This window comes from Equus caballus, chromosome 16, assembly GCF_041296265.1.
Source record: "Equus caballus isolate H_3958 breed thoroughbred chromosome 16, TB-T2T, whole genome shotgun sequence".
Classification (NCBI taxonomy): domain Eukaryota; kingdom Metazoa; phylum Chordata; class Mammalia; order Perissodactyla; family Equidae; genus Equus; species Equus caballus.
In genome coordinates this window covers 85,717,834-85,732,105 of record NC_091699.1, presented here as the reverse complement: position 1 = coordinate 85,732,105, position 14,272 = coordinate 85,717,834, and the positions used below count along the sequence as shown (strand labels likewise).

The 14,272-nt window shown below is 47.1% G+C and overlaps 1 long non-coding RNA gene and 1 pseudogene across 1 annotated transcript; one reads left to right on the top strand and one right to left on the bottom strand.

Moving 5' to 3' along the window:
* Positions 1 to 289: 289 nt before the first annotated feature.
* LOC111768426 (uncharacterized) lies at positions 290 to 8,936 on the bottom strand. The gene is made up of 6 exons (XR_011427375.1): positions 8,084 to 8,936; positions 7,612 to 7,706; positions 6,414 to 7,136; positions 5,919 to 6,066; positions 4,747 to 4,986; positions 290 to 1,872 (listed from the first exon to the last, which is right to left on the bottom strand). It is a non-coding gene; the product is annotated as an uncharacterized lncRNA (long non-coding RNA).
* On the top strand, positions 2,261 to 2,656 carry LOC106781799 (multifunctional methyltransferase subunit TRM112-like protein pseudogene; annotated as a pseudogene).
* Positions 8,937 to 14,272: the final 5,336 nt, after the last annotated feature.

Genomic DNA, 14,272 nt, shown 5'->3' with positions numbered 1-14,272 from the left:
TCGCCCACTGCCTCTCCCTGCCATTGTGTAACAGATCCCACAATAAAGTCCCAAATCTCCAGGCAGTGTCTGGCCCTCTCTGAAAGCACAGACCCTTTCTGAGTGGGAAGCAGCCAGACCGGGGCGCACCCTGGGCCTTGCCCTCTGCTCCCTGCACCCATCAACCCCCAGGATCTCGTCTGCGTGCCCGCCAAACCCGTCTCTCTCCCTTTCATTTTATTTCTCTTCCACTCTTCCCTCCCCGTCTTTCTGTTAGTCGCTAAGACTGTCATAACACAGGACGACAGACTGGGTGGCTTAGGCAACAGAATTTATTTCGTCAAAAATCTAGGGGCCAGAAGTCCCAGATCAAGGTGTCGGCAGGGTTGTTTCTTCTGAGACGTCTCTGCTTGGCGAGTAGATGGCCGCGTTCTCCTAGTGTCTTCACATGCTCTTCCGTCTGTGTAGCTCTATGTCCTAATCTCTTCTTAGAAGTCCTTAAACCAGTTGTATGGGTTAGGGCCCACCCTAATGACTTCATTTTAACTTAATTACCTCTTTAAAGACCGTGTCTCCATTACAGTCACATTCTGAGGTGCTATGGGTTAAGACTTCAACATGCGAATTTTGAAGGGCAAAACCCAACCCGTGACACACACTCTCTCTCTCAAATACGCACACACACAAATGCACACCTTTTGAAAGAAGGGAAATACTAGGTTGAGACTGAGGTTGTCCCTGTGTCACTGGGGATTCCTCAGTGCCTCAGCCACCTGCTCCTTATTAATGAGGTGGAGGGGCGGGTGCTGGCCCAGGGCTGGGGCTGGGAAGGGTTTCCGTGAGTGTAGACTACTTGCAAGGGATCCTGGAGCTTTCAGCCGGGGGTTTGTGGGCCTGGTGCATTCTCACTTGTGGGTGTGAAAAGGCTGAGAACAATGAGGGAGGAGAGTTGGGACCCATGGTTGAGCGGTTTCCATAACTGGAGTCCAATTTTTCAGATTTGTGTTTCCATTTCAACGGTCATCTAAGAACATTAACATAAGTACATCCTGAAACATCAAGATGACCCCCCAGATGCCAGGACTGCCGTGCCATTTCAGTGCCTACGTTTGTGTTCATTTCTACCGTTGTGTTACAGCCAAAGAACGCTATTTTAAGTGCTCAGAGCCAAAGAGAAAAGAACATATTTGAATCTATGCATAAATATAATGTTTATGCAAAGTGAAGGCCAAATAATGTCACGGCACATGGTATAAATTGGAGTCTAAGTTATTTAGTTGCTGGAACAGAGAAAAGAGGAGAATTGAGTCATCACATAGCACAATTAAAAACCTGATGTTAGGAGGTAGTCACGTATCTTAACCCATCATTCATTACATTAAATTAACAATAATTTTAATGTTATTGGCCTTGTACTTAATCAATTTTTAAAATTGGTTAACCAAATTTTATAAGTTGGTTTAAATTTGTTAATTTGTTTTGGTTTTTATTTGTATGAGCCTATTAATATGAGAATTTGAATCTAGTTTTGTGTTTATACACATTTAAGAAATATGTTAAGTATAAGTCCAGACTTATACTTCCTTAAGACACAGTAGATTGTATCAGACTGAGTCTCTGACTAACACAAAATGTAAGAGGTAGATTGCAATCCAAAATCAGATGTTTGATGGCATCAGAGAATAACCAAAGTGTCCGAGACTCACGTGGTGAGCCTATGTTCAACGTAGTTTTTTCTCCTTGAGTCATTTATCAATTCCCGGCGTGAGCAGAGACAGAACAGCAACAACAATGACATTGGCAGTAGTCCAGCGCTTATGGCAGTCTTGCTGGGCTGGACAGATGAAACTTGGAGTTTAAGCTACAGAGAAACCAGGACTGAGGCCCAAGACCCTGGAGAAAGAAGAACCCCAGAGAGGTAAGCTGATATTCCAGCTGGATCTCCCTTGAGTCATTTTCTGATTTCCAAGCTATGTGTTGGATGAGACACAGAGAAACCAAGGGGAAAGAAGCTGCCACAACAGTAAAAACCTGAGCAGGGAATGCTGTAGACTCTCAGTGCTGGGAGACAAAGCTTGGAGTTTGGGGCCTGCCGTGAGTAAGGCTCCGTAAACACTCAGGGGTTCAGTTGAGTCCCCAGAAAAGTTGTGTCTTAGGAGCAAGGGCAAACCAGAAATAGAAAGACCTCCCCAGAACCAAGATGATCTAACAGTATCCTAGCTGCTGCAAGAAGCTCTTATCCCCTTTCTGGCTCCAGCTTGACGAAAGCAATTGTGGTGACATGAAGCTCTTCACCTACAACCTGCTGAGCCTGCGTGTGGGGGTGGGGCCCCATGGTTTTCCCCTGCACCTCCAGGCCACCAAGGTCCGTATCAACCCTGAGGACTTCAACGCCGACTCTGTGGCACATATGATCCCCAAGGTGGAATGGGTGGCATTTCTGGAGGTGACCAATACTTTGCATCTGATCAAGCTTCCCAAAGGACCAATACACGGGCATGAGCGTGATGAGAAATTTCTGAGGAAGATGCACATACTGCAGGAGACAGATGTGTTGGAGGGAATCCTGCAACGTCCAGCATATGGACATCTGCTCCCCATCAGCCGCAGGATCCCCAGCATGCTGATGAGGAAACTGAGACTGAACCACGCCAGGAACCAACTTTTCATTCAGTGACCATGTGTATCTTTGTTTATGGATGTCCTGTTTGCTGTCTCTGTCATGACCCAGTGACACACCAAACACACTTTTCCTTGAGCTTGGTATCAATATATATTTTTTTCTCGTTAAAGGTTCAAAATGAAAAAATAGGAAGAAGAAGAAAACAGTGACAACTTATTCTTCTCTGGAGGAGGCAAAAATCATCTCAAGTCTCTAAAACTTTTTTTTTTTTTTTTTTTTTGCTGAGGAAGATTCACCCTGAGCTAACACCTGTGCCAGTCTTCCTCTGTTTTGTACGTGGGTCACCATCACAGCATGGCTGTTGACAAGTGGCATAGGTCCACACCCGAGAACTGAACCTGGGCCATCGAAGTGGAGTGCACCGAATTTAACCACTAGGCCATGGGACCAGCCCTCTAAAACTTTTTAAACACAATGTCCAGAATTAAATAAAAATTAACGGTCATGCTAGGAAGCAAGACCAAGTCTGTGAAATCCGAGAGAAAAATAGTCAATATCAGTAGGCCCACAGGCAATCCAGATATTGGAGTCATCAGACGTATACTTTAAAATAACTATAATTACTAGGTTCCAGAAAATATATAAAAATACAGACCGTTTGACCAGAGAATTATAATCTTAAAAAAAAAAAATCAAATGGGAATCCTGTACCACCAACCTCTCAACAGCTTAGTCTAGAAACCCAGGTCTTAGTTCTGACTCCTTCATCTTCCTCAGCCTGATACACTTCTGCTCCACTATCCATTACTCACTGTCACTTCCCTATTTAAGGCCGTCAACACGTCTCACCTACGTCCACACTCCACACCGCAGAATGAATTTCTCTACTGTAAATCTGACCGTTCCTCTTCATAAAATTGCAGTGGCTCTCCTATTGTCGTCAGAATCAACTCCAAGCTCCTTTCTGTGTTCTCCTGGGCCGTGCGTGACCTGACCTTGCCCTCCTCTGTGGTGTATATCTTGCTACTTCACCGCTCCAAACCCCAGCGAGCGCTTGTCCTTCAACTGGAGTAAATTAATTTCAGTGATTCAAATGCACTGTGCATTCTCCACCTCCTGAAATTGTCACACACCACTTCTCTTTCATGAAACCTTTACTCGTTCTTCGCTTAGCAAATTCCCACTCACCCTTCAGGAACTTTGTCTCCCAAGGGGCTCTCTCTGATCACTCGGGATCTCTTTAGATCCCTCTTCACACATAATATTCCCTCTTTCAGAACATTTATCGTCAGAACAGTAGTTAACTATCTCCCTGCATATCTCCCCCACCAGATTACCAATTCCCTGATGGCAGAGACCATGGTCCCCTGAGACTTTGCACAACAGCTAACATATTATAGGTAAGCCTGAGAATTGGTGGCTGGGAGATGGCCTTGCAACCAGGGCCTTGAGAACAGAAACTCAGCATTTTTAAAAAAAGGATTCAGCCCACCAATGGGCCCACCAGGCCCCAAGTACTGATGCTGAGACTGTATTTGTTTGCCTCCACTCACATGGGGCCCAGGGTGAGGCCAGTCTCCATGGAGGACTGGGAATCACAGCCTAGCCCAGAGCCTCTGGGGCCCGCCCCACTTCACACCAGCTCAGGGAGCGCATAAACGCCGGCGTTCCCTTTCCACAGCCCTGAAGGTCGTGAGTATCAGGAACACACTCCCCAAGGGCCCTTCTTCAAACTGCGGGCAAAGCATACAGCTAGCTGTTATCTGGCTGCAGTTGCTTTCCAAATGATCTATAAAAGTCTACGTTCTTCTTCAAAGTGATCTTTTCTCTTAATGCCTCTGTGGGTAATCAGGTCTGTCCTAGCCACAGGGCTGGGGTGAGGAACGCATGTATAGAGAAATCCATTTGGAGTGATGATTCAAACATACAGGGCAGCTAATACCCTTGTGGTGGGGGACAGACTGGAATAGATGAGGTCGTTCTCGTCGGTAGCGAATCTGCGATGGTCTTCACGGCCCTGCTCTTACAGCCCTGGCACCCACTGATCCCTGCAGCACAGCCACCTGAACGATGACAGCTTTAGAAACAGCTGAAAAAGTAATAATACTACAAAAAACCACGACCGAAATTTTTATCTGGCCTACCTTTTCATCCTTACAATGAGCATGGTTATCTCCACTTTGGAGGTAAGGAAGATGAAGCTGAAAGGCTGAGTAACTTGTCTCAGGCCACACAGCTCAATGCAGCCAGGGTTCCAACTCAGGTGACTGCGATGGATCCACATGTCTGATGATCATTTCCCCCTTACGTGGAAATGACTGAATTGTTCTGAGCACAAGTCACTCCTGTTCTCTGGTGCCGCTCTGTACTCGCAAACAGCATGCCTGGGAGGAAACAAACACAATTTTGAATCCTAAACTTATGAACCTAAACTTAAAAACTTGTAACATCAGAATACGTCCAGGGTCAAAGGGTCAAAGCCATTTTTTTTTTTCCGCTGAGGACGATTTGCCCTGAGCTAACATCTGTGCCAATCTTCCTCTTGTACGTGGGTCACCACCACGGCATAGCCACTGACGAGTGGTATAGGTCCCCACCTGGGAACCGACCCTGGGCTGCTAAAGTGGAGTGCACCGAACTCAACCACTAGGCCACAGGGCCAGCCCCTCACAGCCATTTTAACTTTTGGATGCCGTTTGCCAAACAGGAATCTGGCTTTACCCTTTGAAATGTCTCTCTTTTCAAGAGCATCTCTGCTGTCTGGATAACATTTGTGTCGAGTAGACTGCCTCGTGGAGGGAGCACTAAGGCCCCCCGAGACCAGTAAACTGAATGTTTTTGTGCCTGAAATAGCCTTCTGAGGGACACAGGCCCTCTCTTGGTCCTCTGATTACACTTGATGGTGCAAGATAAAGTAAAAAAGAAAGCTTCATAATGATGATGCACTGCCTCCTGCCGCAACCATAAGGAATGAAAAACTCAGTATGGCCTAATTCACGACAGAACAACCGGCAACAGCCCAAGTTCATTCCAAGGTAGAGACATCATTAACTTGTGACCCAGCCTGGGAGTCAGGCAGCTGTGAAATAACGTTTCAGTTAAAAAACAAAAAAGAAAAAGAAGGAGAAAAAAACCCCTCCAGAACATATTGCTGATAAAATGTTTACACTCGGTTTAACAAATTTTATAGTAATGATGCTTTAAAAATATGTTTCTCATGAATGGCTTTGCGATACTGAATGCAAATAAAGAAATAATGAGTTTGGAATTGCAAACAGATTACCTCTGCCCGGAGCTGATGGTATCAGTGCCTTACCCGCACTCGCCAAGCCCATAGGCGTGGATTTGCCACATGACTCCCAGCAGATCCTATAAATTGCATTTTGGCTGTCTCATCAAGTCACGTGGTTACCGCTGGAAGGTTCTGTATGACTGTAGGTGCCGTGGCAACAGACGAGCCTCTCCTAACCAAAAACACAACCAAAACGTCCTAGTTGGCCATGTGAGCACCAAGGAAACAAGAGAAACTGAGGAGAGCGACACGAGTCCCAGACCAACATCAGAACGTTCGGCCTGGAACAAATCTGAACCGAGAGAGAAACGCCAGTCTTCCATAGAAGCAGCAGAGATGATATTTTAACCCAGAGAAACAGCAAAACTTCTAAGCCTGAAGGGGCTGGATGCTAGAGTGAGCCCCAGGCACACCTCAACAGCCTTTCAGGCAGGCCTGGCAGACGCCTGTGGCTGAGAGGGACTCTGGACACAGAAAGGAAAGAGCTCCGTTTAATTACGCACGATCACTCAGACTCACACGCCACATTCCGCGGCGCACAGTCACGTAGCAGGCTCAGGCCTCAGCCGTGGGTAGTGGGGAAGATGAGAGGTCAACGGGGCGGCGTTAGAACGCGCAGAGACTTCTCCCCGGATGCAGAGAACACAGCCCCTAGGATGAAGGAAGGATCGGGGCAGTGGGTAGGGTGACCGACACGCCCCAGGTTGCCTGGAATGTCCCCAGCATTAGCACTGAAAGTCCAGGTCCCAGGAGACACTCGCCCGACAAACCCCAGCACCTGGGCGTCAGTTTAGAGAGGAGCATAGCCGCAGCCTCAGTAGCCCTTCCTGAGCTAGACCCAAGGCAGAATCCTGCGGAGCCTCCTCAGAAGAGGAACGCTGAGGACTTGCAGAAACCCAGACCAGGATCTTGGCCCTGACCACCTGGAGGGAAAAAGCGGACTCCCAGGGCAGGCGGCTCTGGAGCGCAGGACCCACAGCCTGGAACGGAGGAGGCTGAAAGAGGCGAGTCCAGGCAGGCAGGCTGGTTATCCCAAGTTCCTTACAGGACTTGAAAGTGTGATCAGAACCCACGGCGTCTCTCCTGTAGTTAAGCATAGAGCAAACACAGGAGTCCTTATCTCTCCTCTCTGTGTGTGGGTCCGGCTCGGCCACGTTCCATCCATTTTTTTTGTCCGTCTCATAAAGCCCTTGATTAAAGAACTCTTCTGGATCGTGTCATACGTGCGCAGGCTTGGCCTGACTATTGGAGGAACATTCTGGTTAAAATTCTGCTTTAATCACCTGGTCTATCCCCACCTCCCCATCTCTCTTATGAGAGCCCTGTCGTAAGGAGGCTCCCCCAGTCATGGTGTGTTCCCTGTTACACAAATAGGGTTTCTCAGCCAGGCAGTGATGGGCTTCAGAGAGAGGCAAAAGTGATTCCTCTAATGGATCCAAGTGTGGGTTTACACATCCTTCATTCCTGACAGAGGCCACAAGGTAAAAGTACCTTAAAAAAGGCTTTTGAACACCCCCTGCCCCCATGTTGCTGTTATACAAGGAGAGAATATTGTTATTTATCATTATTCTTAGGGATGAGGATGGAGTTTGATTCATTCGTCCTCTCACCTGACCTGCCCTGTTAGGCTCTGGCCGACAGAGAACATCACACAAGACGCTAGCTAGGAAGGGACCTGTGGATGTTTTACTGCTGAGTCAGAGAGGTACTCACTAACCCCCAAGGCACAGGAGCCCCCTGGATGAGCTGGGCTGAAGAGGACCATTTTCTTCACTGCCTGCTTGTGACTTGAAGACCACAGGCCCTGAGAAGCTGAACAGAGAGAGCAGAGGTCTGGGCTGGGGTTCCAGAGGCAGATGTCACCTACCGCTCCCTGTGGAGTGGACACTTTCAAGTGCAAGTGCCTCTGGTGACTGATTAGGAAAAGGTACGCAGGGTGGCTACGTATGGCTGTGCAGTCTGTGCACTGCACAAAAGCACCCCCTGAGGGGACAAGTGGGAACTGGAGTGTAGCCCCGGTTCCACTCCAAGCATCATGCAAAAGCTAAAGGGGCTCATTTGTCTTTGCACAAATATGTCATCTCCTCACCAAGCCCTATTCCTGTCAGGACCTGCCTGCCCAGTGGGGCATCGTTTTCAAATTCCCACAGAGGCGCCTCCTGGGTTAGCTTGCTGTCTGTGAGCGCTACCTTTAACACTCCCACTCCACTTCCTGGTCAGCACGCAGCTTTCCATATGTTAGCGACTCCACTGTCCTTGGGACAACTGAGTGAGCAGACGGCAGGGAGAGAGCCTCTCCTCCATGGAAACAGAAGGCAGGTGGGATCAGGGTTCTGGCCGAACTCCATCCAAGTTTTGTCCACTTAGCCAGTGGGCTAAACAGCCAAGCCTATAGTCAGCCCCGGACACCTGTGCTCTCAGGGGTGCAGGCCAGCGGAGGAGCCGTGCCCTCACAGCTTCCGGCCATGCCGCCCATCACTGCCCAGGCCCTGTGGGGTGGGTGCTTCAGCTGTTAGCCCAGAGCCTCTGAAATGGTCAGAACAGGGTATTAAGTAAAATTATTCCAAGTCCCCACGCACCCTAGGCCAAAAATTCACCCCGATTACGTTTCCCATCTCAGATTTCAAGCCACGCTGTCTGATATAGCTCAGCAGAGGAAGCCGTACCACAAACACCACATGAGAGCATAAAAATACTCCAGGGAACACGATACCAACAGCTTAAAAATACCCTGGACTTGAGCTCTGTGGCGCCCCGTCCCTTATTAAATTCTAGGAAAGAAATCAAAGCTCAACACGGGAGTTCCCTTCCTTTTGCAAATTAAAATCCAAAGAAATGAAAGGCCTTCCCTCCCAGATTTGACTTCTCTGGAGTCTCAGCCAGCGGGGCTCCCCAGCTGGAGTCGGCGTGTCTCCTCCAGGAGCAGCTGCTCTCCAGTCGTCTCCCGGAGTGGGGGTGGCTCCTGGAGCAAAACGGAGGTCCGGTCCGAGTTATCCAATCCCAAGTCCCTCGTGTGTCCACTTTTCCAAGAGCAGGAAAGTCAACAGGGCGCCCAGGAGCAGCCCAGCCCCAGCCCCACACCCACCAAATTTAGCCAAGCGACACGTGTCTGCTGCCAGCCATGGGGTGTAGCAGATGCTTGGTGATATCTGGGGGAAAGGAGATGGAGAGAACAAATGTGAGACACAGAAAGAGAATATTCTGGGTTTCAGACTCCCTAGAATTGCCAGTAAACTGGCATTTGCCAAGGGGCAACCCCCTGCCTCCAGGTCTTACTTGAGTTTCAGGCTCCTCCGGCGTCCAACCTATGTTTATAAAACGTCCTAATTCCCGTTTCTTCTTTGAGCCTCATGTTCCTGGTACCCCAGGGGCTGCCTCCTCCCATCAGTCTCACCTACCTGTTCCCTCCCCTGAGCAGGAACCTGCCCAAGCCAAGTGTGTGTGGCTCTGCTCTTCTCACACCCACTCCTCTCCGTGACTGTCACCTGCCTCCTGGGTACGCCCTGGCCTGCTCCGCACTGGCTGCTGCTTCTGCCCCCTGCGTGCGCCTTGTGAATCCTGTCTATTAGGGCATTTCCCTTCTCTCTAGTTTTTTAAAAAAATTATTTTATTGCAGTCATATTGGTTTATAACATTGTGTAATTTCAGGTGTACATTATTATATGTCAGTTTCTACAGCAACAGCATTTTGCTCACCCCCAACAGTCTAGTTTTTATTTGTCATACATATGTGTCTCTTTACCCCTTTCACCCTTCTCCTCACCCCCTTCCTGTCTGGTAATCACTAATCTGTTCTCCTTATCCGTGTGTTTGTTTATCTTCCACGTAGGAGTGAAATCATATGGTGTTTGTCTTTCTCCGACTGGCTTGTTTCGCTTAGCATAGTATCCTCAAGGTCCGTCTATGTTGTTGCAAATAGGACGATTTCATCTTTCCTTATGGTAAGTAGTATCCCATTGTATATATAGACCACATCTTCTTTATCCATTCATCACTTGATGGGCACTTGGGTTCCTTCCACATCTTGGCTATTGTGAATAATGCTGCAGTGAATGCAGGGGTGCATAAATCTCTTCCAATTGTTGATTTCGTGTTCTTTGGATAAATACCCAGTAGTGGGGTAGCTGGATCGTATGGTATTTCTATTTTTAATTTTTTGAGGAATCTTCGTACTGTTTTCCATAGTGGCTGCACCAGTTGGCATTCCCACCAGCAGTGTGTGAGGGTTCCGTTTTCTCCACATCCTCTCCAACATTTGCTACTTTTTGTCTTGTTAACTATAGCCATTCTGACAGGTGTAAGGTGATCTCTCATTGTAGTTTTGGTTTGCACTTCCCTAATATTTAATGATGTTGAACATCTTTTCATGTGCCTGTTGGCCATCTGTATATCTTCTTTGGAAAAATGTCTGTTCACATCCTCTGCCCATTTTTTGATGGAATTGTTTTTTGTTGTTGAGTTGTATGAGTTCTTTATATATTTTAGAAACTAGCCTCTTGTCAGACATATGATTTTCAAATATTTATCCCAGTTGGTGGGTTGTCTTTTCATTTTGTTCATTGGAAGAATAAACATAGTTAAAATGTCCATATTACCTAAAGCAATCTGCAGATTCAATGCAAGAATCCCTAAGACACTCTTCGCAGAAATAGAACAAAGAATCCTAAAATTTATACAGAACACAAAATATTGTGAATAGCCAAAGCAATCTTGAGAAAAAAGAGTGAGGCTGGAGGCATCACAATCCGTGACATCAAAATATACTGCAAAGCGATAGTAGTCAAAACAGCATGATACTGGCAGAAAAACAGACACAGATCAATGGAACAGAATTGAAAGCCCAGAAATAAAACCACACATCTACGGACAGCTAATCTTCAACAAAGGAGCCAAGAACATACAATGGAGAAAGGAAAGTCTCTTCCATAAATGGTGTTGGGAAAACGGGACAGCCACATGCAAAAGAATTAAAGAAGACCGTTATCTTATACCATACACAGAAGTCAACTCAAAATGGATTAAAGACATGTATGTAAGACCTGAAACCATAAAACTCCTAGAAGAAGTACACTTTTTGAGATTGTCTTAGAAGGATCTTTTCAAACACCATGTCTACTCAGGCAAGGGAAACAGAAGAAAAAATAAAGAAATGGGACTACATCAGACTAAAAAGCTTCTGCAAGGCAAAGGAAACCAGGAACAAAACAAAAAGACCACCCTTCTCCCTAGTTTTTGACTCAGCTGCAGGAGGGCCAACAACTGAAGCTGCTGTTGATGCTTCTGGAGAAGACCACCTCTTCGTGCCGTAGGCTCCTTTCCAAATCCTCGCCTCTGCTCATCTTCTGAGGTCTTCTTTCCGCCGCCTCATTTCCTGCAGCAGCGGGACAGGCCCCTGGCGTCCTCTCTCCCTCTGGAGTTGCCTGCCTCCTTTCAGACTAAGTTGTGAAATTTACGCCTGCCACTTCAGTCCGCCCCTTTCCTTGTCTGCCACATGTAGGGCTGGAATTGTTTGCTGGATCCTGGTGCTTTTCTGGATTTTCCTATTTCTTTGTTTCAGGCCCAGACCTTTGTGGTCCTAGCCTTCTCCTGAGTTCTCAGGTACGTCCCCCATAGCAAGAGAGGAAGCCAGGGTTGGGGGAAAAAGTATTCATTACTCAAACATATCCTATCTTTGTCACTTCCTCTTTGAGAAGAGGAAGGCTGCCAGGATGTACTGTCTCAACAGTCGTTCATCCAACAAATATCTACAGAGGGCCTACTGTGCGCTAGGAACTGTCCCAGATGCTGGGATACAGCAGCAAGCAAGACAAAGCTCCTACCCTCACAGGGCCCATGGTCAGGGGGAGACCCCAACATCTAACCTGGGCTTCACTCAGCCGTGACTTTCCTACATGGCCCCTAGCTTCCCTTCTAACACCAACTGCACGTGTTTTCCGGCATATTTGTTCCAAACCGGTGCCAGGCCCGCTTTCCCAATAGTATGAGTGTCTCATCCTGAAAATTGCCCTTCACATGCTGGAGTCCTTCTCCCAGGTCATTCCCATCTCCCCTCTCAAATCTATGCACTTTCTTCAGCCCCCGCGTGCAGCCATCCCAGTCTTCAAGCAGGGACTCCCCAGCTGCTTTCATCACAAACTCTTTCTAGCTAAAGCTTTTAATCCCTTTCTTGGGCAAAAGAGTTGGAATAATTCCATTTGATTTTTTTGGCACCTGAATCCAGGACAATGGCGTAAGCCTTTTATAACCTGAATCCTCAAGCCTCTTTGTCCACTTATGGATTAAAATGTTCTGCTTCCCTGAGGATAACCCCACATTTCAGGTCCCTGAATCCACCAGGATGCTCAGACCTTAGGTAAAGACCTATCTAAAGCCAGTGTGAGAGCATGAGGCAGGAGGCGGCTCCAAGAAGCCATGAACCAGACACGTGGATCCGAGGTTGGCTCACACGTACTTTTCTTGGTCCTGGATATGGCTTAACACAAGACTCAAAATAACACTTGCTGAGACAGGAGAGCCCGTGCCTTCCATCAGTGCCTGGCCCTAACAACTCCCAAATCCAAAGCCCTGCCTCACACCCCAGTTCTCACTTGCCACGTGGAACGTCGATGTTTCTGGTAAGTCAGAGTCCCATGCATCTTACTAGCTGTGGCTGCAGGTTGAGTTGCTGTATTGCACATCAGCTGTACACCAAGATTTCATGCAGCTCACATCCTATATCAGTCAGGAGAGGCCAGGTTATTCCCTGGTAACAAACGGCCTCAAAACCTCAGTAGCCAAACAACAAATGCTTATCCATGTATGTCATAGGACGTCTGGGGAGGAAAGGGGGTTTTCTCTACATTTTCTTTATTTGGGGACCTTGACTGAGGGAAGGCCCATCTATGTCCTTCTGCAGTCATGAAGTTCTTATTGTCATTATCGTCATTATTGTTATCTATACCTGTAGTAGAAAAACGAACTGCACCTGGAGTCAGGAGAGTTTATCTTGGCCCTCACTCTGCCACTTAATAACTATTAATAATACTTAATAACCAAATGCCGGTTACTTTCCCTCTATGGACCTCAGTTTCCTCATCTGTAAAACAAAGGAATGAGGTTACAAATAATCTCTAAGGCCACTTTCATCTCAGAAAGTCCATGTCTCTTCTACCTTGGAAGGAAGGGGAATTGGTGATTATTGAGTGTCTATTCTCACAAGTACTCTTGAAAGCATAATTAGTCTCACCATACAGATTGGAAAGCTGAAGTTTAGAGGAGTTAATTCCTTGCTTGAGATCACACACGTGGTACGTAACAGATGTGGGAGTTGAACCCATGACTGTCATATTGCAAGGGTTTTTCTCTTTTCGTTGTATTTCATTCAACACACAACCTGACATTACAAAGACAGACAAGGAGGATGGGGAGAAACAGATGCTAGGAGGTGAGCAAAGAGCCATGACTCATGGAGTAGCCATGAGGAGTAAAATGACCCATGGTATTTTTACTTCTTCTCATGACTCAATTTAACTTAGTGACGACAATATTGAGTCTTTACTAAGCTCCAGATCCTAGTTAGGTCCTGGATGTGTAAAGACTAAATACACCTGAGAAGGCAGGGAGCAGACATATCCAGTCGGAAATAGAAACCACTCTCCATATTTCAAGAGGGAGGGATTTAGTACAAGAGATTCACATCTTATAAACCGCTAGGAGGTCTACAGAAGCAACGACAAGGGAAAACTATTGCTGGCTTTCAGGAAATGAGGACGTGAAGGAGCTACCGAAAGCTGCCATCTGCCCATGCATCTCCCTGCCATTCCTGGAAGTAAATAATGACTTATCCTTTTCTTCTGACTTCCAAATCTCATGCACAAGCCTCTCATTTGAAGAACTGAAACTGGAATTCTGCTGGCAAGGGAATCTGGGTAATGTAGTTTCCAGACTTCCAGCCTTTGTGATGCAAGGGCAAGCTTAGAAAGCCAGGGAGGGTGTTGAGGACAGTTGGTGGCACAGCACACCAGTGATGACTAGAAGGGTCAGGAAAAGTCTTCTGCAGGGTGACATCAGCTGAGTCTTGAAATAAGATGGAAAGGGAGGGTCCTGCAGAGGGAGTGGTGTGAGTGAAACAGAGTGACAAAGCCTCTTGAGGAATGTCAAGTTACTGAGTCCAATCAGAGCATCAAGTGGGGAAATGGGGCTAGGTGAGGCCTGAGTGGTAGGCAGATAAGATTCTGGAGGGCACAGCATGCCATGCTAAGGAGTTTGGATTTTATCTAATCAATTGTGGAAAACCACTGGAGGTCTTTTAAGGAAGAAAGTGGCAGAATCAGGTGAGTACGTTTAAAAAAGATCCCTTTGTCGGTGTTGAAGAAGATTGGTGGAGGAAACAGGGAGAC